At 30.9% G+C, this 21,040-nt stretch overlaps 1 long non-coding RNA gene across 1 annotated transcript in view; it reads left to right on the top strand.

Annotated features, from left to right (window-relative positions):
- Window positions 1-19,341, top strand: part of LOC129969148 (uncharacterized) — a 150,655-nt gene extending 131,314 nt beyond the window's left edge. Inside the window, exon 3 of the long non-coding RNA XR_008784468.1 lies at window positions 18,570-19,341. This is a non-coding gene — a long non-coding RNA (uncharacterized LOC129969148). The remainder of the gene's footprint in view (window positions 1-18,569) is intronic.
- The last annotated feature ends 1,699 nt before the right edge of the window (window positions 19,342-21,040 follow it).

Raw genomic sequence — 21,040 nt, 5'->3', positions numbered from 1 at the left:
TGTATTTTTGAAACGACGTATTAAATGTAAATACAATCTTTGAAACGACGTATTAAATGTAAATACATAGACAGAGTAAATATACGACCTACAATGTGTTTTGCTTTAATAGACGCCGGTGTATCCGCAGATACAGTTCATAGTAACGTAATAAATTTTACTGTTAGTTATAATGCCCATTTTACATTCGTATGTGCTTAATTTATAAGTGTTCAAGAATTTTTAGCGCATTTCAAACCTTAATTTAAATCTGTATTTCTCAAGATACTTAAATTCCTTTTATTTCATTGTGGTCTATTTTGGGTTCCAGAAAAGTACTTGATTTTTCGTTGGATTCTGTAAAAGTCCTTACAAATGTAGTCGAAATGTGTTTTTATAAGAAAGAAGAGAAAACCAGTTTGAGACTTGGTATTACCCGGACTGTTCCGCAAATGTAAAAGAATGGATACTGATGCAGTATCAGTGTCAATTTCTTGTCTCTTCTTTGTACTTTCGATTAATAAGGGGATAAGTGGGGGTTGAAGAGTGAATCCAGCTGTATTACCACAGCTTCCAAAGAATTTTCAAAAGACTTTGAAGCTGGAGATAATACTTGTTACTCCATTTAATTTTTTGAACGATTTTTGTTATAAGTTCTCGAAATTCGATGGAAGTATCCTATTCAAACTCTAAATAATATAAATTTATTGCAAAGTGTAATAAACCAATGCAAGAAAATATAATAGAAAATCTATTTTAATAGAATTTAACACCGTTTTTCGTATAATATGGCTCGCATTTTAATAGATTTAATGAATTTGAATTATCCAGGAATCTAAATTCTTTGATAAAAAATTTTTTCAAAAGTCGTATCTGAAATATTTGGGATTGATAATTAAGATTCTGATGATACTATTCCATTGAGAGGCTATAGTTGGTTTTTTTCCGTTTAATCAAGGAATTTTCAGGTTAAAAACCTTGAAAAAGAAACATGTATAGAAAAATGTTTGGTTTCTGTTGGTCTGAAAAACTGTTGGCAGAATACAGCCAAATCACGAAGGAATTGACATATTGGACAATTTGTACATATAATTTATTTATGAGCAAAAATTGTAATCTGAAATAAATAAAAAAGAATTTGAAAATAGAATACATTACTGAGGAGATTAAGGTTTTAACATTTAGAATTGTTGGAAACTCAGTAGATGCAATCTACACTCCAGTAGTTTGTGAACAAATTTATTGTAAAGTCAGAAAATATGTGAAATTTTAAATCTATTATAGAATTTTAGAGGTTGACAATTTAACAGAACAGAATTTTTAAAAAGTCTTTTTAATGTTTCAACTGTTTGCAGTTCCTTTGGTTAAACGTAACTGAAGATTTGTGGATTTTTATCTGTCCCATGTGCATTTCGGTTCGTTCTGCCAATAACTTGCAAAAATAAGGCTGCAGCCTTTTTAAAAATGATTTTTGTTTCATCTCGAGTGTGAATGTGCTAGCGAAGTGAATATACAATTTTAATTTGGGTGAAATTCCATCTAATAGTTGGTAACCAAAGTGTAGTTAACGGTTGTGGTGCTTGTATCGTAATTCAAAAGAAAGCTGCAGATTTTTGTTCGACTTTTTTTTAAATGATTGTTTCGTCTCAAGTGTAAATGAATTTCTGAATAGGTTTCCTTTAGATCTTTTAGTGAATGCAAGAGTTTTCTTAAAGTTAAAATACTAGCTTAACTAGTTAACTGCGGAATTTAAAGTCCCTCAAGTCAAACCAAGCCAAGCAATGACGCATATACATGTCGAACGTAATGCAAAAATATGATTTTATTAGAAAAAAATTACATTTCGACCGTGCCAAAATGATTTCTATTGACGGTTATACACATCAAACGTATTTAACTAGTTCAATAAGATTTTTATTATGCGGAATCCTAATATATCATTGATATTGATTTGGTAAACTGTCCAAACCGTCTATATAAGCAAAAGCATGCAGTTTGTAAATTATGTCGGTATGTATTAATGAATACGATGCATTAACTTGTTGATCCGGGATCAAGGACGTCTCTTAGAGCAGCAGAGCTGCAGCATCCCCTTAAATAATTTTTACCGGTTGTGTTTTCTTTTATTTCATTTGCTTACTTTCAAGTCTAGGGGTTCGAGTTCTGTGCTTTTTTTTTACATGCTTGAGACTTAAGATAAGCTAAGAAAATGGGAAGAAAGCAGTGAAAATATAAGACAGAAAATGAATCAACAAATAAGACAAAAGAAGGTGGAGGTAAAATAGAATGGATTGCCACAATTAATTTATTTATCAAAATAAAAAAAAAGCAATTCTTTATCCCTTAGAATTGAGGTATTAAAGCTGTAATCAGATCAGACCTAGCGTGGAGCGAGACCAATTGATCTCTCCATTTCCATCAAAAGTACCCATCTCTCCATTTCCATCAAAAGTACCCATCTCTCCATTTCCATCAAAAGTTCGTCTTCGTTGTCTCGGTGTTTTTGCTTTTTCTCAATGGCTGTTCGGTTTCGATTCTTGTTGCCTCAACAGAAATATTTCTGATTTATTGAATGTTTATATCCTTTTGTATTAGAAGTCTGTCTAATAAAAAAAAACAGTATTTAGATAATTTTTTGAAATATTCATTTTTAAGGCCGTATTTGTTAAGTTTTAAAAAAAAATTGAGACTTTTTGGTAACTTTGGTACTTTTTTTTTGTATCAGTGCTAATCTAAGAAGCTAAAATCTCCCGTTTTGTCATCTCTACCTCCATATGTGGTTATATTGCCATTTTGATCAAAGTTTGTTGAAATTATATAATACAGAAAAGCGTAATTATATATAATTATACTAGATTATATATATATACTATATATAAAATTGTGCTAGATTATTTTTCTGGATTTAATATTAAAGTGAAAGAATATCTATAATGGAAACTTCAGATTTCTCTTAAGATTAAGTTTTTAAAAATATGAGCAGAAGATACGGGAGAAATCAGTTTTCATTAATTTTTTAAAGGCATAAGTGACCCCAGCATACTGGTAGTTGATTTTTATTTTACATAAAATAAATATAATCTATAAAATTAGTTCAAATTGAATTTTATCAATTCGAAAACCTTGCACAATTTGTGCTTCTTTATATAAAACAGAAAAGCATGATTCGTCAGGGAAAAAATAATTCTTCGTATATTTACTCTTTCCTCTTTCGTATTATTTTCAAAGTTTTCAGTTATGGATTAGAAATCTTTTCTAGAAGAATTTACTGGATGTCCTCAATGGTTAATTTAGAAATGGGTGCACGCTTCAATTGTAAAAATACTTGTCCTGAAGTAAACAATTTTTTTAAAACATAGTTTTAGTCAAAATATGTACAGGTAAATAAGTTTCAAAAATATAATCTTTTAAATTTCCGTAAACTGCCCTATTAAATAAAATATTGCCATAATATTTTCAGTTCCAATTTTTGCAACTAAACTTGATATGGATATTGAAGCTTTGAATTTTATACTTTAATATATGGTAAATCAGTAAATTCTGCTTATTATTTACGTAATAATAAGCAGAATTTTTACATCATTCTTATAAGCACATATTGTTTATTTTTTCGCGTTGTTATAGTAACTGAAAATATTTGTTAAATCGGATCACAACTTCACCATGTCTGGAATCTTTTAAAAGCCGTTAGTTGTGGGAAAATCCAAAAAATAAAACGATGAACTATTTAAAGATTATATTTTAGTATTTGCATATAATATGTATAAATGTCTGAAAATTACTTCTCGTGGGAGTACGGATACAAAGACTCGTTTATGAGCAAAATATAACTTGTCTGGCAGAAGTGAGATGAGAGATAACTTGCGATAGTCATATGGGAGGAAATCTAAATAAACCAAAAAGAATTGTGAGTAAGCTAGTGACATCACTTTCTAAATGAATAAACTTAGAAATGCGGAACATCTCTGTATAAAATTTATCTTCTCAAGAATTGGATTATTGAAGGGGAGATGGATTAGTTTCACAATCAGTCTTAGCCATCCAAATTGTTATTACGTAAATTAATCCATAATCTTTAGGATTAGACTCAATAACTTTGCCTGCTCGTTTTTTAATTCTAAGCAATATCTTTGATAACCGCAGCGTTATTCAGTTGAATTTTTTACGTCTACATTGTACACTTTTTCCGCGATTGCACGAATGATATATAGGCAAGGCATTCCTGGATTCCCTGAAATCATGAAACCTTTTTCAGTAAGTCTTGCCAGCAAGAACTCGAAACATTGAAATGAATATAATCATTGAGAGGACTGATAAGAACCTATCCGATAAGGACGTTAGCAGAGGTGAGACAAAGTTATTGGAGTTGTCACTCAAAGCAATGAAAAATATAGGCTTGGTACAAGATTCTGTTTCTATGGTGAAGATGATGAATTTCTCAAAAATCAAATATATTTCACGATTATCGCGCATGAGATGGAACTTTATGGATTTTACAGCTGCTCTCCACTGGACAAATGTGTAAGAATGAATTTAGCAGATTTAGAAATTTTGTATTTGCAATACGGTTACTGCCACAAGCTTAAAGATAAAAGCCTTTTTTATTGAGGATTTCCAGATTTTTGTTTTCTTCAAATGAAGTAAACTTTTTATCGGCAATTGGCAAAGGCTTTGAGCGATGGATTTCAGAGTTGAAATTTTATAATAAAATATAAATTAACTGAGGTTATCTGTTGGTGGCTTTTTGTTAAGGGATTTAAAACCTGCATTATTTCACCTCTCATCGTCAATGATACGGAAATTGGATGCAATAAATTGAATAATATCCGGTTTACCAATGGTAGTTTTAACTAAGGACTGTGATAGCTTTCTTATCTTAAAGGAATTGTTTTTGTTTTTTTATCAGAAATTCAGAATATGTTTTAATATAATTGTTTCATTAGTTAAAAGGCAAGAAATATAATTGAATTTTTGAATATTAAAAACAGTTTCATTTTCTTGAATCATTGAAGCATATAGTTTTGAAGTCTAACTAGTGATTTTATTTGCTATTGAATGATTTAATATTTATTCTAAACTACTCAAAACTGCAATTGGCGGTATTATCGCCATTCATAGTACTCATTAATGCTTGCATATTAAAATAAGCAACAAATTTCTATAGATTTTAAGAATCTAATCCTACAATCAGACAAATTTTCTTTTCTGAACTCGACTCGTGTCTATATGCAAATGTTGAATCAAAACCAGACTACTCATTTTCTAATCTGTGAATTCTGCTCACATTTTTCCCACAGATTCAGACTAATCCAATGATATATGTTGTGAATTAATGCCAATCTGGCACGATGCCTTTTATTCTTAATAGTTTCTATATCTTTTGCCGTTTTTCGTGAAACCAAAGATAATTTTTTGGAATAAAAGGCAACAATACTTAAGCGGATAACTTCCAGTCCTAGGTAATTTAGCCGGTGCTGTCGCAAGATATTGTGGCGCTTGTGGTCTTTTTAGCAAATATTTTCAATTTAATATGTTTATGAATGAAAAATTCCAATAAATTAAACGATGCCTGATGAAAAGATATTTTAATATTTACATATAATATAAGCATATTTCTGAAAACGCTATTTGTGCAGTGCAATTACAAATACTCGTTTAAGAAACAACTCGGAACCTGCGTTTTTTAAGAGTAGGGGGATAGATTGCATTACTTTCAGGTCATCTTGGCTTCTTTTTTCATTCAGAGTTTAAGGAGCACCAGCTTCGAGATAGGGTATCTTCTGTCAAGGAGCCGACTGTTAAAAACTATGTAATTCGTGGTTAGCATGGACTTTTACTATACCTGTGAATCTTCAACTGAACTGCAGGCTCTGATGAAACTGGAGGGGTAAGTGGAAAGGTGAATACTCAGTCACTGTGAGAGCTTAATCTTCAGGAATGTACGATTGAATTGAAAGTAATTTTTCTGAAATTTTGGAAGTTTCCAGGAATTTTTCATTGTTTCTGAACTGCTAATCACAACGGGTCTAGTAATTAACGATAGGTGTGAAGTTATGAGAACTCTTTCATTAATGCATTAATCCGATTTTTTTATTCTCATTATTTGTTAAATTGTGATTGCTTTTGAGACCTGAGAATCCATTTGGGGGGTGGGGTATGGATTTCTTTAAATACCTCCAATTAGTTTTTTTTAAATATCTTTTGACATCAACTAAGCTATTTTCGTCTGAATATGAGTTGTTTAGCTTACCCAGTTTAAATTCTAAATGTGGTCTGTTACTTTTTGATATGGAAAATGAATAAAATTCTCTTCTATTTTCTTATCAGGAAGGTTGTATGCTATTTAGTGGATTGTTATGAGCGTTTATCTCACAAAACCAGATGGCCTTTCTCTTTGCTAATGTTCAGGTGTTTTTCCTTAATTTGTCGGTGATAGAATGTCTGCCTTGAATTTTATACAACGCGAATTGCATTTGCAATACTAATTGGTATGGTAAAACCTGACACGGTTAAAACACGTTCTAACTATAGTTGGAATTCTGTAGGTTTCGATTAGTGCTTTTGATACTGAGGTTTTGATATTGGGATAATCGTACATTTTCTTTTAATTTTCCAAGGATTGTATAATAGCATTCTTGTCAATTTCTAAGTCGAAAAAGTTCTTAGTATTTTAAATAATTGTAATCCCTTCATTCTCATTTCATCTTTACAATGGTTTGAAAGAAAGAATTTAGTAATTGTCAGCGACGTTTCTTCTGGGGTACCAGACAGTATGAATTCGTCTTTTCTTTATTTCCTGTTTTTCAGTCATCTTAATACTATCTTATGCGTTTTCATGTTTTATTCTGATGAATCATTTGTATAAATATATTCGGTGACCTGAAGATTCCGAAAAATATTTTGGTTCGTGATGTTATGGTCGTCTGAGACATTAAGTTTATTTCTGAGACTGAGTTTTCTTTGATAGGAATTTCATCTAAAGCTAAATATATAAACTGTAAAAAAATAAATAAAAAAAATAAAACTAGTAATAAAAAAATCCCCTGAAGATTGCGGCTATAGTAAACATGACACTTAGGGCACGCCCATCGAAAAATAAATTCAATAAATCGTGAAAATGAAATTACCTGTGCAATCACAAGAAATCACACAAGACATTAAAGTTTTCCAAATTATCATTTACCTTTTGACTTTATATTGGAAATATATTTCCTATTCAAATGACTTGTTTTAGTAAATTTCATTTATCTATTTCATATACAGTCTCTTATGTTTCCTTAATATGGACCTTTGTCCTATAATGAAGATAAGTAAACCTTCAAAATGCATTTAATTTAGATCGATTGGATCGAAATTTTGGTTGGTGTGCAATTCCTGTGAAACACCAGTTTCTGTGAATGTCGGTTCTCATCTTTGAAACAGATTGACGTATTTAATTCTATAAATGCCTATTTCGAAATTGGATTGTTTTGAAATATAAAGCAATCAATTTTGAGGTTTGAATTTCTAGCAATGCAATAGTATATTTACTTTTGCATTTAATATAAGGGATTGACTTCAAAATTAAGAAAATTTATTCAAATAATGAATATCAAAAGCTTTCAGGCTTGCTTTTATCAGCACACTACGTAGTTGAAAGTAATATTTGTTAATTAAAAATATGAATCTTACCAAAAATTGTATAATGTACTTAAAATTCGGTATGAAATATTTAAACCTAATTTGTAGGTTTCTATCATTTTGAATAATGAAATTCATAAAGGGAAACCTTGCTTTTTTGTCCAATTAGAAATGAACGTAGTAACTAAACGAAAAGAGTTATAATTTGATAGAGATTACTCACCTTGTAGTGCAGATTAATATCGGATTCTGAAGCAAATTCTTCAAGCAGATGGCCATCTGTCAGTCTGTATAATCGCATACATGTAACCGCGACAATCCAAATGCAAAACTGAGATAAATGAACTTGATTATGTCATCTTGCTACTTAAAATTGTTAATTTCTTTTTTGATCAGATGGAAAAATGGCATAACCGATTTTTTTTTCTGTGCGCTGTTAAGTGCAAAACGCTTATGGGATTCTAAAAATAGAAGTCTTGAGTTCTCGTAATGTTGAAGGTCTTGCAAAGGTTTATAATTCTTATTGGGGGAGGTGAGGGGGGGGGGTTGATAACATCTTTAACGGCACTATAGTTTTTAAGTGTGTTATCGGATGTATAGTAGTAGAAAATACGGATGATGTTATAGTTATTAAGGCTTTATTTTGTGCAACTGCTCCCAACGGATTACAGCATTTGAATGTACAAGATCATATTTGTTATAGGTGGCGCTCTTGCATGCCATGACATTACAGCGGGTTAATGCATGAAATGCTCAGTGATATTTCTAATTAAAACCACCTGTTATGAGGGATGATTGTGGTAAATTTGTTTGTTTTTTGTGGCGACCTTGACGAGCCAGATGTTTCATTGCTTACATTAAGTTGCCTGGAAGGAGCGTACTTCTGGGTTTGGTATCGAAATGGATCAAAGAATTATGGCCCGATTTTCGACAGCTTCGGCAGATGAATGTGGATTTGCAGGGTGGCTTATGCAATTTCAAACAGTTCTTACAAATGTTATATTTTTCTAAAAGTTCGATTCTTTTAGAAGCACTCAATTTTAAAAATTCAGGTCATCTTTGCAAAAGATGTTCAATTTTACATAAAATACATGGTTTTACATTACTTAGTTTATTCAAATTACGGAGAAAGTTTTTTAGCTTATTTATATTGCACCTTGAAATTCTTTGTGGAAATTGTTATTTGTAGGGGTTTACCCTATTTGATCGAGTACCATCGCGCTTGATTCTAAAAATTGCAAGAGCTCCTTCAAGGAAGGTATTTGTTTTGATTGTATGGACATTTCTTGTCAAGTCTTTCTAATGTTATATTTACCAATAGAGCATTTAAGTTATTGCATTCTATATTCAAACTTTTTAAAGCTCTGACTTTTGTTTATTGTATCTGATATTTTGTAAGCCTTTTGCAGACTCAAAATTTAATTTTTCTAGTTGTTGATATTCACATTCAAAATATGCTACAATTGCTCGCTTATTTTCAAAGCGTTCTTTGAGACCAGCAAATAGTGACTCAAATGCATCGTCACTTGTTTCTATAAATTTAGCTTCACCACGGAGGGCAGCCTTTAAATAAAATAACTTTTGATCATTCGTTAATTCGGTATTATCGTTTATTAGACACATGAATTGATTTTTGAAATTATTGAATTCTTCCATTTCTTTTTTTCCCGTAAAATAGTGGTAAGGGAATTTCCGGAAGTTCCGATTTTAATTCAATATGATCGATATAAGCTTTCAAATTTGAATTTTGATCAATTTTATTATGCATTACATTTTCCTTAACTTTATAATTAGAGAATAAGCATTTCAAATTTACCACTATTTCGTTTCTTTCTTCTTTGATATCCAACAATTCTTGATCGCACTTCTGGATTAGTGTTTCTTCTTCGTTGATTTCTAAATAATCCTTGAATAAAATTTCTAATTCATTTATTACTGCCAGCTGATGGCAGCTGAATATAAATTTTTCTTCTTCAACCGTTGAACTACTTTTAACAAACCTCTTAATACTTGTTAATTAGGCTTTTATTCTTCCACGGATGCTATTTAACTCTTTGGCTGTTTCAGCTTTATTTTTATCCATATTTTCGCTAATCCGTCTCGCTAGGGCCAGAATGGAGAGGTTCAACAATGACGGACCTTTTTAGAATTTTAAAGATTTTGTTTCTCCTCTTTCGGGAGTTCCTTTGAGCTTTGCCTTTCGGCGTTGCTGCTACATCTATCAATTTAGAAATCTGATTGTTTTTCACATATACCGCTTGAGGGCGTTATAAGTGAGAGGCGGAGCAATATGCTTACGTAACAATGATCTGATTTAACACATATTTTCATAGTTATATTAATATATATTGGGGAATAATTCAATGCCCTGTAATGTGTAGGAAAAATCAGAAGTAAATTGCTTGATTTCTAGATTACATTGTGCATAAATATCAAAATATATTATGAAAATATATTCTGAAAACAATATTTCTGAAAACACTGATTTGCAGGAGAGCAATTACGAAGACTCATTAAGAAGCAGTTCTGAACCTACGTTTTGTAAGAGTGCAATGGTAACTGCGGGTAGATAATTTACGTTAATTTCAGCTCATCTTTTTACACTTAGATGACGTTTAAAGAGTATCTACTTGCGGAAAAAGTATCTCTTGTGAGGGCTGATTGTGGGAAGCTTTGCACTTCCAGATGGCATGGGCTTTTGCTATACTTGTGGTGGGAGAAATGAACTGGATTGTTAACTGAATTACAGGCTCTGATGAAGCAGGAGGGGTAAGAGAGCTTCATCTTCAGGAATAGAAGAGGGAGACGAAAATAATTTTTCTGAAATTGTAAGTTTTCGGGGATTTCCTATTGCTTCCGAGAGGCCAGTCGTAGCAGGTCTAGTAGTTAACGATAGGTATAAAGTTATAAGAACTATTCCATTAGTGAATTAACCCTCCAGCTGCTTATCCCGATATTTCCGCGGGTTAGCAATCAGTCCATTGTTGTTGTTGCATCCCGTTTAGTGTGTCTTTTTACGATTCGATTTTTATTATGTCATATTATTATCGTGTAATATATAGTATCAAGTCACTTTGTTTGAAAAATTTTTTAACTTATTTGCGAACAACGCATCTAAATATTGATTTTAAAAAATTACGTAATCAGAGTATCGATCAGTTTTTCTTTATTTGTTTTTCATTATGATTGCATTTCTTTAAATACTTCCAAATATTTTTTTATTATATTTGATATCCAGTAAACTCTTTTCGTCTGGTTACGAGTTTTTAGCTTTCTGTTTGATTTCCAACCTTGGTCTTTTGTTTTGTGATATTTTGATATGGAAAATAGCAAAATTCTCTCAAATTTTCTTGTTTATCAAGGAGGAAGTGTATTTTCTAGGGGAATGATAAGTGCGTTTATACCCACCACGAAACTAACTGGCTTTTCTTTTTACAAATGCTTTTCTGTTGTTTTTCTTGAATTTGTCAATGAATGGTGGAATGCCTGCTATTGAATTTGATGCAGCGGGAATTGCATTTGCAATGCCAATTATTATGGTAAAAACTGGCACTTTTAAAACACATTGCAGTTATAATTGAAGTTCTGTAGGTTTCGATTTGTACCTTTGTTACAGAAGTTGTGATATTGCAGATATTGAAATAATCATACATGTTTCTTTAATTTCTCAAAGAAATAAAAATTAAATAATAGCATTTCTGTTCTGTAATAGCTAAGCCCATAAATTCCAGGTATTTTAAAGAATTGTAATCTCTTCATTCTTTTTTCATTCTTATAATGGTTTGAACGAAAGCTTTTAATAATTTATACAGGTGTTTCTTCTTGGGGCGTCAGACAGTACGATTTCGTCTTTTATTTCCTGTAGTTCAGATATCTTAATTCCATCTTACGCATTCTCCTGGTTTATTCTGATAAATTATTTGTATAGATATTTTCGGTGACTTGAAAATTTTGATAAATATTTTGACGGGTGATGCTATGGCCATCTAGGACTTTTCTTTTATTTCTGGGACTGATTTTTCTTTGATAGGAATTTCGTCTAAAGCTAAATATGTAATTATAAGAAACTATAAAAAAAACTGGTAATAAAACATCTAAAGATTGCGGCTGTAGTAAACATACCTGACACGTGGGGTTCGCCCATCGAAAAACTAAATTCTTCAGTAAGTGTGTAAGTAATTTAAAGTAAAGCGTTTAATGAATTTACCATTGCAATCATATGTCATACAAGTCATTAAAGTATTACAAATTACCATTTACCTTTTGACTGTATATTGAAAATTAAAAAATTTTTCAAGTAAAATGACTACTTTTACTTCAATAAATTTTCTTTCTCTCTCTCTAATACAATGTCTTATATTTCCTAAATTCGGTGCTAAGAATTTTGTCCTGTAAATCCTTACAGGATACTTGCAGGATAATTGCACTTACAGGATAATTGCACTTTCACAATTGCATTTAATTTTGACCGATTTGATCGAAATTTAAGTGATCTGTAATGTCTGTGAAAGCCATATGCTAGTTTCCATTTTTGAATCAGACTGACATATTTAATTCTATAAATTCCTCTTTCGGAATCGGGTTGGTCGAAATATGAAGTAATAAATTTTAATGTTCGAATTTTTAACAATTCAATAGAGTATTTACTTTTGCGTTCAATAATGCAATGACTTCTAAAATTAAGAAATTTGAATTAAATAATAAGAATCAAAAGGTTTTAAAGTTGCTTTTATAAGTTGAAAGCTACGTAGTTGAAAGTATATTTGTAAATCAAAATATGGATCTTAGCAAAAATTGTCAAAACGTAAGTATAGAAAAGATACAAGTCGATTAAAATTCTTATTCCATTTATAATGTACTTAAATGCGGTGTGAGATCTTTAAACCAAATTTGTAGATTTCTAACTAATTTTCAATCATGAAATTAATACAAAATAAGCTTGCTTGTTTGCCCAATTAGAAGCGAGCAATAGTAGCAAAACGTGAAGAATTATAATATCATATTTTTTTCTTATTCTTATTTTCTTATTTCATGTTGCTCGATTGTACGAAATAAATTGTTGAGCATAATAGAAAATTTCGAAATACTTTTTATGTTAATCCACTTAATTAAACAACTTATTAATTTAAAAATAATCCTAGTTTTTGTAAAGAAGCGATAGTAAATACTCCAGTATACAGCTGTTCCATTTTTACGTTCTCGTATATGATATATGCAAAGAAAATCGAACATGAGATTTCCTTCCCCTCACCCCTCCCTCCAACGTTGGAATGACGTCTACCTGGCGTCTCTCTGCTTGCCGGTCACTGAACACGATAACACAAAAGCGTTTTTAATGGTTTAAATTTTATGTGTGATCTTAATACGAATTTTTAAAAAATTCTACCGAACTTTGCTCTACATCGACGCAGAAATTCTGGCTGGTTGTCTGTCTGAATGCAAAGGTGGTAATGTCACGGCTTCGGAACCGGAAGGTTTCAGGCCGATTCCACCGAAGAACCATCGTGTAAGTGGGTCTGGCGCACGTTAAATCCGTCAGAACCAAACGTTCTCCCACGGGAGTGGTGGAGAAGTTTGGAGAGGGTAGGTGTCGTCGTAATTTCTGTCTTCATCTCAGGTGTCGTCTTCTGACCGAGGTTCAAAATGACGAGGTCCGTTCCAAAATAGTCCTGGTATTGCTTTAAAACTGGACGTTAATGTATCTATACTGTCCTAATGCAGGTGAACAAAATAACTAAACACAAAGCGATAGATAAATTTTAATATGCAGAATTTGTATCTGAAGCATAAATTAGTATCAAAATTTGAACAAAATCTGTCAAAGCTTTGACCGTCAATCAATCAGTACATTCACATGCAGGTAAATGGGACGACTCCCAATAGCAGAGGTTTATAATTAAATGAAATTTGGTATGTGATCTTGTGACTAAAATTGTCTTTGGTAGAATCTGGATTTTAATCGGTTAGAAAAAAAGATGTCCGATGTTTTTCTTTACTGTACTATGAAGCAGAAAATCTAGTTGCTGAAAATAAGAATCTAGATGCTCGTGCGAATCGCGGTGTTACCGAAGGTCAGTAATTTTATAAAGGGAGATTAATATATTATTAGATTACAGAGCACGTGGATAAGAAAGGAACAGTCCCATTCTTCTTTGTTTTTGGCTACTGCAGTTTTGTATCTTTGTGTAAATGTTTTAATTTTACACCATAGTTCTCCCAAAAACGGCCTTTTATCGAAAGAAAAAATATCTATTTTTGTAATCTTAATTGCTAACTTTAAAAGTTGTTTCCTTTTATTATTATTTTTTTTACAAAACCTTTTTACCTTGCCTATAACTACCAATAATTAAATGCCATGTTTCAAAATCTGATTTTAACCCTCCAGTTGCTTATCCCGTGATTCCAGAGGATTGACAGTCAGTCCATTTTCAATTGCGTCCCGTGCTTTTGGAAGTTTAGAGTGTTTATGTTACACGGTCTGTAATCTTAAAGATAAAGTATCAATTCCCTTTATTTAAAACTTAAATTATTTAAACTTATTTGCAATAGTAATAAATAGTAATTTTAAAAAATTACGCAGTCAGAGGGTTAAAAGTAATATGACTATTTCTGATTCAAAATCCAGCAGTGAAACACTATTTTCAGTCTTGTAATTATTGTAGGGCTATATGAAACTGAAATCTAAAATTATTTGAATTCAGTATCTTTTTTATTTCTTTTTGAGAATATGTTTGATGCTAGGACTAAGCAATATTTTTTGTAAAATCACTTTTCACTATTTGCAAAATCACTTTTCGTGAAAGCATATTTTTAAGTGTCTAGTGTTCTGTATTTTTGTAATTATGAATACGAGAAAATATTTTTAAAAAGATATTTTTGGGCAAAATTCGTTTTTATGTGTATTCCACCTGTCGTTTAAAACTGGAATGTTTAACATGGGATGACAAACTACGTTCGTCTTTTTTCTATTTGAAATGTATGTAAACTAGACTTAAATTTTCCTATGTATCAGAGTGATTAACAAATATAGTTATACTTGTGAGGCAAAAGATTAAACGTGAAATAATTTGTATTTAATTTTTTATAGATTAAGGCTTTTTGAACCTTTGCACTCTGATGGCTCTTCTCTGGCACAAATCAAACCGTTGCATCATTTTGACGTTTCATATATACAGAGGTTAAAAATGTTTCCGTACGCAGTTATGACTATTAATGAAAGTTTAATTTTTGACACTAAGTATTTTGTTATGAAAATGAAAATTTGAAAATTGGTTTAACACAATTTTATTTATCATTTATGAATTTTATAAAGGAAAAACTACGGAGAAAATTAAATACGTAAATTGAAAGAATCAGAAAATGCCACTAATAAGGAACAAAAAAAGTTTCCGTACGGTATTTGCATAGTACATTTAAGGTCTTTTTCGTGCTGACCAACTTGCATTTAATAATCGGTAGGCCTTCCTTTGAGCTTTATCATTCTCTCAAACGTTGTGACTTCACCTCCACAAGTTTTTTGTTGTTGTTGTTGTGTCTGGAGAAATACTGTTCCAAATGTCTTGAATGGCTTTGAGTTCAACCTTGTTCTTTGTGTCATATTCTTTTAGTTCATGACTGATTTTTTCCCATAAATGTTCTATAGGCCTTAAATCTTGAGACTAGGGAGAGCTATGAAGCTGTTGTTTAATATTATGCGAGACATTACTGTTGACATATCTTAGAGGTGTGCTCAGGATCGTTGTCCTGCTGTAAAGTAAAGTTAGTTCCAAAGGACAATTTTCTGCAACGGTGAAAACATTTTGTTTTAAAATGTCAAGATATATGTATCTATCCATATTTATCACTAGAAAACAAATGTCTGACACCAGCAGCACTCATACACCCCCATACCATGTTCCCGCCATCACCATGCTTAACAGTTCCACATAAATTCCTAATTAACATATATTGCTTTGATTCCTCCGGACCATAACTCGACCATCTGACCTACGGATATGGAATTTTGATTCATTTTTAAAATTACAGGTTCCCAAAAATAAGAGGCTTACTTATATGCTTCTTTGTAAATTCGAGACACTTTTCTGTTGCAGGGACTTATAACAGGCTTCTTACTGGCCGCATGCCCATTACAATCCTTTTTTAATGACATTTCTCACCATTTGAGGTGCGACTTTGATATTGTAATCAATAATTAAATCAGTTGCATTAATCGGTGGGATTATATTGCCCCTTGCACATATTTCTATTATGCAAGCAATTTAACTACACAGGTCTTTCCAGATCGATCTCTATCTTTAAATGTTTACAGCTCACGGTATTTTTTTAATAATATACTGCAATGTAGATTTTGGTTTGTTAATGATTTCACTAATTTTTTCATAAATAATCCATCTTTTAATAACCGAATCACTAACTCTCGAATAGATTTCTGAACTTCCATTTTAAGACGATCTTCTACAAATTGGAATTAAACAACTGTTGCTATGTCGTATTCTTCACTCTGAGAAACCATCAAATTTCGAATATTTACTGCTAGCCAGTTATAGAATACGTCAGGAAGAATTATTATATTGCGTGCGGAAACTTTTTTTCCATGTTACTTCATCAGTTATCTTAAAACTTGCACACAGAAAAACTTGCTGCGTTTTGTAAAAATATAAATTTATTATGAAACTCCCTCTTAATATTTACCATATATAAGTAATTTACAAAGATAAAAAACAAAGTTTAGAAATAATGCTAATTTATTTTTATTTTTGTCTTCCGTACGGAAACTTTTACCTGCTATAGATATTTTTCACTTTTGATTGCTTGAATATTCAAGAGTAGTAAAATGATGTAGAATTAATTTTTCGTGGATATTCTATCAAAACAATTGTGTTTATTTTTCGCAAAGGTAAACATTAGATATATATTTATGCATGTAGTTACTTTTCCAAATGCAAAGGGTTAATTTGTCAAATTTCATTTAAGAATTATAATAAATTCGCACTTTTATTGTTACAGTGTGGTAAGGAATGCGATGCTGTATTCAAGTGTTATTACAGGTCAAATGTTTCCACAATCTTCAATAAAATTGGATTAAAAGTTGGAACGAACTGGGGAATGCATTTCTTGCATAGGTTTTATTACCTTCTGAGCTATGGCTAGTGCTTAAATTAAGTATTATGGCATAAATATTTAGAAGAAAAGTTTTTATTTTATTGAAGATACACATTTCATATCTATATCATTAATACATATCTATATCTTTAATATTCAATCTAACGTTAAGTAAAATAGAAAATATCACTCTTATTTTGAAGTGTTTTGAATAAATTTAGTTTGTAAAATGTGTAACAAAATTTTGAATTCTATTTTAATGGGCATTTTTTTTATCTATAATATCTGAATGTTGGAGATATTTCTTCGAATCTCAATCGCAGTTTAATAAAATAAATGCCGATGAATAAATTCATAAAATCTGCTTGGAAATCTTTTATTTTCTCTCCTTTATAGTTTTATCTCACAAATATTGATGAAAATACAATATCAAATTTTAAAAGTAATCAATTTTTCAAGATTTTTAAAAATAGATTGTGTTAAAAATTAAGCTGTATATTTTAAAAGATCGCATTGTATTCTCTATAAAAAATACAGTTCATGTTTGGAATGAAAGAATATTATTTATTAATTTCTATTTAAAGGTTCCTTCTTCTAGTTCGAATAGTGGTAGCTCGATAGTGTTCGAAGTTCAATTCATCTTTTGTATATATTTTTTTTTTTATTAATTGTAGCAACTATAATGCACGCGAACAGGAAAGAAATGCATCTTATTTCTACAGTTGAGGAAATAAACATATTTAAATATATATAAAAGTATAATTAAATATGCTAAATGTTTCTTAAATTATTAAAATTGGAGAAAGAATTAAATAAAAATTCTAGCTAATTTTTTGAAAGCCTTGCGCTAAGGTTTTTGTACTATAATTGGCTTCTGTCGTTTTGGGGAAAATCATTTTAACTTCCGTAAATATTTATTTCATTTTTTAAAATTTTAAATATATTTTTTATTGTGTACTTATCACCGAAGAATAATTATGTGCTGTATGTGGTAGCTCGAAACCGAAAGGACTCGGTGATTGTTTATATTTAAAATAATTTTATTCACTATGAGCAAACAACTTGATCTGATAGAATTTTCACAAATCTACTTTATTCTATGAACTCGCTAGCTGTCAGTTTACCGTAATAATGCGATTAAAAATTGTGTATCCATTGCATTGCTATATGATGAATTATATTTAGGCTTATTGATTTGAAAGCATTTATCGTAGTTGTGAAAGGAATTAAACTTCACAGGAAAATAACTTTGCCATAGGATATCAATTATAATTAAAACAGAAGTTGTGTAAGTAATTAACATTGAATTTTTCTGGTAGTCCAAATGTAAGTACGACTCTCTAAATTTTTGAAGTCTGGTTCAAACTGATTATAAACTTTCTCCATTTAAATAAGTATCAGTCGGTGAACACGCTTATTTTCCCACAAAGGCAGATAAATCCGTTGTGCGGTTTCTGTCTCTATATTTATTAATGATATGAAAGTTTAGTTTGTTTATGGCTTGCTTCTTGTCGACAGCACCCGCTACTGAAATATCATTGTAGAATTCTCGTTCATGAGACGTATTCCTGTTTTATGAGGTAAATATTTAAGAAAGTAATTAACAAAAATCTAAACCATACTCGCATAGCACATAGATAGATCGCGAGCTGGTATTTGGCCAATCCTTATCGTGTTGTGACTTTCACTTCTTGTTAAGTGTTAATTTCAGACGTTGAAATTATTAACTTTGGTTAACACAGATGATTCGCATGTCAAAATAATCTAATGCGGTCTTTTAGTCCATTATTTGTCGTTTTAATATATTTTTGATACCTTTTATATGCATTGTTATTAATATTTTTCTTCCTTTATCCATACAATTGGAGTTACCATTCAGCGAGAGTGAAGAACATTCAGCTGGGCTGAAGAAACTTTTGCTGGTCATACCGGACAGGAGTGCAGGTCTGAAACTCCTCTCAATGAAGGACCTTTTACAAGTGACTGAATTGATAGTGTATTAATCAAGGACACCTGTTGACATTTGAAAGGACAATCTGCTGAATTTGTTACTGATCCATGAACAATGGACATTTTTTTTTCTCAGAAGACTTAAACACACTTTCTTCTCCACTTTCTTGGACTTTTTCCTTTGCTTGTTCTTCGGAATGAGACTATGTTGAAATATCTTTTGTGTTGGATTTCTTCATTCTTTAAATCATTAGGACTTATCACAGATATAGACATTGAACTTTCACAATATGCAAGAATATCTTTTTGTAAAAACATGCAAGAGCTTCCACATTATTTTGTAATTTAAATTTAACTATTATCTATTTTTAGTAAGTGACGAAAGAAAAAAAAATATAACTTCATCTTTCTCCTACAAAAGAAAAGGGGATATAGACAGCCGCCAAAAGGCACCCATAAACCCGCATCGCTCGCATCCAGACGCCGTTTTATGAGCTGGCATGCGACTGCTGTGTGGTCAGTAGGTCTGTGTTGTGTTCTTTTATTTGCGCTAAAGCTCCTTCAATTATGGAAATCTGGTATTATTCTAAATTTGTAGTTGTAGTTTCTACTTCCTGTTTCAAGCGAATTATCTTCTTCCCATTTAAAGAAATTAGTTTGTTGACTTTTAAGACAAATTTGCCATCTTATATAGGGAGTATATATATAATATATATAGGTTTTATCTTAAGTTTAGAAAAATTTAAATAATTATCAAAATCAAGCCTTATATTCTTATTTTAAATTGTCATTTAAATGAGATTGGAGTAGAGGGATTTTATTTAAACATAATAATTGAATTTAAACAGTATAAATTCTAATTATTATCCCTGAAGAACAGAAGTGAAATGCGATTAATATTTTCACTTCGCTATTTGAGCATTGTTGTATTTAATATTTATACCAGGTACTTTCGGATAGTTTTTTTATTTCACAAAATTCCTAGTTTGAACGAAAATGGAAATATGATATGTACAGTTTTTGATTCGCTATCAACAAACTTATTTCATATCATCGATATCATAACTGTATTCTAAAAACTATCGTCAGTAAAGGTAGCTTAGACAGGCATTTGCGCTGATGTTGGTAATTTACATATGTTAAGTGAAAAAATGTTATAGAAACCATCTCTAAAAAACTAACCCCAAACTCTTAATAATGGTGCATTTGTTTTTTATATTCGCCTTCTTGCCAAACGCTTGAAATCAAAATTGCAGTTAAAATTAAAACGTAGAAAAATTAAATATATTTAAAAGGTTGCATTTTTGAATTAGCACTTTTACATGCTTCTGAAAGTACAAACCGGTTGACGTTTAATCTCTCTCGTGGAAATTCAAAATTTTATCTGCGCCAAAGCGACTAGAGTTATGCATCTTTGATATTAATGCTTAATTGGGCGTGTCGTTTTAAATAAGACTCTCCTCTTGCAAATCAAATCATTGAAATCTCTCTTTTTCAAAAAAACGTAATTTGTTTTCTGTAAATTTTTTAAATTGAGCTCTCCAAAGTCGCAATGAAGTAGTATGAAAGGCCCAAATGCTTAGTCTTATTAAAATCATACAAATAATGTGAGCTCCCCGCGCTGATAAAATCAGGCCTTTTTTTGTTAGTTTAAATGGTCGTTTAAAATGGATTTAAGTAATAGATTTATATTTAAATATCGTAAAGCGAGTTTAATTGTTCTTTATCCCTTTTAAAGCATGTTCTCTGGTGTACGACGAATTCTTTATTCACATCCCTGTATTGTTTTAATATTTGATGACCGAAACTTTACGCGTATGTCGTCAAGTTTGCTCCCATAAAATGAGAAATATGACTCCTTGATCTCGAATAGGATCGTTTCCAGATTTTAATTTTGTTATTTTGCGAAAATTCCCGGTAAAGTTTTAAAAGCAATAATGCACAAAGATCTCTACATTTCGGGCAACGTTACTTTAAATGACAGTCGAAAAAATAATGTTTTTGTATGTTGACGAATTTTCGAGTCGTTATCAACCTTGTAGCCTGCTCAGTAAATATCAGAAAATCCGGAACTGTATGCTAAAAGCAGTCGCCTTTTAAATTATTAGAATAACTGGAACTGGGTAGGAATAAGATGCGTGACAAGCATCAAACAAGTGGGAAAAAATGAAATTTCAACTTTTAATTAGTTACTATTCAATTGTATAATATCCCGTGAATTAGAGGCAGTTTCTTTAATTCAGCGATTTAAATTTTAACTAGTTTGTTAAATTGAAAAAATAATTACGATATCATCGAAAATATTGGTAAAACTAATCGCTTCCTTCGCTCGTGGCAAGGGAGACATAAATAAAAGAAGCTTCGCTAAAAACAGTGATCAATAATAAAA

The sequence above is a fragment of the Argiope bruennichi genome, chromosome 5, assembly GCF_947563725.1.
Source record: "Argiope bruennichi chromosome 5, qqArgBrue1.1, whole genome shotgun sequence".
NCBI lineage: Eukaryota > Metazoa > Arthropoda > Arachnida > Araneae > Araneidae > Argiope > Argiope bruennichi.
Note: the sequence above shows the minus strand (reverse complement) of the source record. Positions and strands in the feature narration are given on the sequence as shown.